General features: G+C 33.7%; 1 pseudogene; it reads right to left on the bottom strand.

The window, feature by feature from the left end:
* Positions 1–1273: 1273 nt before the first annotated feature.
* Positions 1274–1952, bottom strand: LOC102872485 (annotated as a pseudogene).
* Between the last annotated feature and the right edge of the window lie 1875 nt (positions 1953–3827).

The raw sequence follows: 3827 nt of genomic DNA, 5'->3' as shown, positions 1-3827 counted from the left end.
CCAGGATACTTAATTATGCTTGTGCAAAACCTATACATAAGACCAAGAAGCAATTGTCTGGGGGGAAAAAAGGGTGGGGTGAACACTATACGGTCTCAAATAATAACATCAAACAATAATGTATATCAGGGTTGTATCTTTTCTCCATAATTATTCAATCTTTATACTGAGCAAATCATTTGAAAAGCCAGACTATATGAAGAAGACTATAGCATCAGAGGAAGACCCATCAACAACCTGCATGAGGCAAATGACATAACCTTGCTTGCAGAAAATTAGGAAGACAAGAAGCACTTACTGAACAAGGTCAAAGACTTCCTCATTCAACATGGATTACATTTTAACATCAAGTAAATAAAATTCCTCTCTGCTGGACCAATAGACAACATTTTGATAGATGGAGAAAAGATTAAAGTTGTCATTATACTCTGTTGAATGGGAAAACTTAAATGTATTTATTGTACTATGACAATATTAAAAGAGTAAAAGCATACCCTAAATTAATAGTAACATTTGCATTTAACTTGTAAAATGTGCAAGTAAAAGAAACAGCTTTGATTGTCAATAAAAAACAAAAACAAACTAAAATTTAAAGATTCAACATCAAATGCAGTAGATTTCTAAACCAGTGTCTCAGGTGTACTTGTATACTAATAATAGAACATTCACATGCCTTGAACAATTTACTACTGAATCTCTCATTTGTTAAACCAACCATAAAATGACTCTTTTCCCTACTATCAAATGACAACATTGATATATAGTGACATGTGAGCTCAACTGAGGAGATTAGTACCACTAGGAATAAATGTACTTTTGTTTATACTGACAAAATAAAACTTTGCATTAAAATATAATACAAAAATATTTTTGGTGAATACTTATTCCTGTGTAAATAGACTATCCCAGACAAAAATATATCTAAAATTTATTTTAAAATGGTAATAGATGTGGGAACGAAACAATGCTGAGGCACATATGATCAAACAAATTTCAATGCCACATTATGTATTATCTTTAAAGGTGCAGAAACATTTAAAAAAACATCTTACGCAATATTGGTAGATAGCCCAGATGCAGGACTAGTTCATGGGCAGTCAACCTGTACAACCCACAGAGACTTCTTCTCCTGCAATGACCTTGCACTTTAATGCTCTGCTGACATCGTCTTGAAAATGTTAATGACTTTTGATTTTGGGGGTTTTGTTTATTTTTTCTTTTGTTCCCATGTTTTATTGAAGAACTTATACAAAATATTCAAGATAAACAAGTTTTAACCCTCATTTTCCTCCTTTTCTTCATCCTGGTTAATCTGGAAGTAACATAATTCATAACTTTTTTTGCTATTACAACTACTCACAACAAGTCACGTAAATTATTCTTCTTCAAATATTTCTGGGTGAGATATATTAAATAGCTTTTGGAAAAGGCACCTCAGAGGTTACAGTTATCTTGCTGTGGCTTCTTTCTATGGTTAGAACCCCTTCACTGAGATTACCACCTTTCCCATTAACCTTGATTCTTTCCTGAAGAAACTGCTCATCACTGGCAGAATTCATGATTCCATCTTCTATGGGATGAGTACAGTCAAGGTTGAACACCAGAACCTGCTTCCTCCCTGCCTGCCCCCGAACCCCCATCACAGGCTTTTCCACAGGTGCCAGCCAAGTCAGAAAAAGCAAAACTGTTAATGACTTTTGAAAAAGAAGCTCTGTATTTTCTTTTTGCATTCCAAACAAATGTGTTGCCTTGGAGTTGACTCCAACAGGTAATTGGGGCCCTGAATCTTTAGGGAAACAGACTGTCACTTCTTTCTTCTGCGGAGCAGCTGGTAGATAACAAACACTGGCCTTTGGGTAAGCTGTCAGGTTCTTAACCACTGAACCACCAGAGATCCTTTTTATTTTCAAACCAAACTCTAACTCACTATTTTCCGGACTATTCTGATTCATAGCGTCCTGAGCAGAAGTGAATAGAATTGCCTCATCATGTTTCTTTTTTCAGAGAGAAATGTATAATAAAGTTTGACCTGTAGAATTTCTTTCTTTGAGAGCATGATGAAAGCTTATTGATTCTTCCCTCTAACTTTCTCCTGTCTTGACTGCTTCAGCTGTAATATGTAATTCCTGAAATTACATATGGTATTCTATGGACCTTCCTATTTCTTGCTTAACCTATAGAGACTTCAGTTAAATGCCACCAAATAAGATTTAATCATCAAGAATAACTTAATTAAATTGCTAATGAAATTTCCATAAAATAAAAAATATAATAAAATATTTTAAATTAATAGAGCCATAAATATGGTGAGAAGAAGAGACAAAGTAGTAAACTTGTTTGGTTTTTGGTTTTTTGGGTTTTTTTAACAAACTTAAGAAACTATAGGAAAATATATTCTTATTTAAAAAATACATTTAGTTATGAATAGAATTCTGAAAGAGAGATATTCAAGATGTTAAAATAGCTTATCATTGTGAAGAAATGGAGTAGCTATAGGAGAATTTCTATTTCTACAGTGTAAACTTTGATTTTTTTTTAAAAAGTTCTGTGAAACAACGATGCCAGTCTAGAGACTAAAGTGCACCTGATCCAGCCCATGGACTTCACAATTACTTACTATGCATCAGAGAGCTGGGCAATGACTAAAGATAAAAGAAATATTAATGCCTTTGAGTTGTGGTGCTGGAAATAAGTCTTGAACATACCCATGGGCCACCGAGAAAAGAGTGAAATCAAGTTTCTCCTATGAGGCTAAGATTTTGAAGCTCTGTCTCACATACTTTGGGCATGTGGCCAGGAGGAACCAACCAGTCTTTGGAGAAAGATGTACTGCTTGAAAGGGTGGAGGGACAGTGCAGGAGAGGAAGACCCTGAATGAGATTGATTTATATAGTACCTGGAAGAATGAGGGTAGGTGTGTAGGAGTCATTGAGGTTGGCTCAGGATGGAGCAGGCTTCAGAGCTGCTGTACATAGGGTCACTATGAGTCACGGGCGACTCAATGACACATAACAACAACAACCAAACATATTTCTTGTATTGGGGAAAATATTCTGCAGATGATGTTTCTGACAAAATAAATATCAAAGCTACTCTCACACTCTCTTTTTAAAAAATATCCATCTATATTTTGGAAACTATCTGGTCATTTTCTCAATAAATGTTTTAAAATGTTATCTAATCAAGTTAGGAAGTAAACTGTTCTAATTACACATACAAACCTTTTACCCTAGACATTGTCAATTATTCAGCTGTCTCAAATTGGTAAGTAAATCAGATATTTGAGTACTATGTTTATGAAAAACATAGGAAGCCTCACATAATTTAAAAAAAAGGCTGTTTCAATGTCACTGGTCATGAATAATAAGGTCAAATAATATTTAAATAGTTTTCAGATTTTTTGAAAATGGAAAATTACAATGAATTCCCAAAACAGTGACTTTAATTTGTATGTTACTCTGTATGTTATTAATCTCACAAGGTTATTTGTATAGACACAAATAAATATCACAGTAAATATAAATGATGGAATTATAAGACATTAATATAATGAAGCTTGATTCTTATTTCCAAATCTAAGCCATATTTTCAGATCTAATGAAGTCTTGGCAGGTACAGCTGAAAAATAAAGTGTCTGTATAAAATGTATACTAGTTACATTTGGAAGCACAGGTAGATCTTCAAGTGAAGCTAGAATAAATGTCAAATAATTAAAATTCCTTCTAGTGATTACAGTTTCCCTTCTTCTGTGATAATCCTGCAACATAGCCATCCAACTAACCTATCATCTCATATATAACGTTATTGTGATAAATGCTTCCTTTAAA

This window comes from Elephantulus edwardii, unplaced genomic scaffold (assembly GCF_000299155.1).
Source record: "Elephantulus edwardii isolate Elephantulus edwardi_28Jun2011 unplaced genomic scaffold, EleEdw1.0 scaffold00183, whole genome shotgun sequence".
Lineage (NCBI taxonomy): Eukaryota > Metazoa > Chordata > Mammalia > Macroscelidea > Macroscelididae > Elephantulus > Elephantulus edwardii.
The sequence above is the reverse complement of the archived record's forward strand: the minus strand, read 5'-3'. Positions and strand labels throughout refer to the sequence as shown.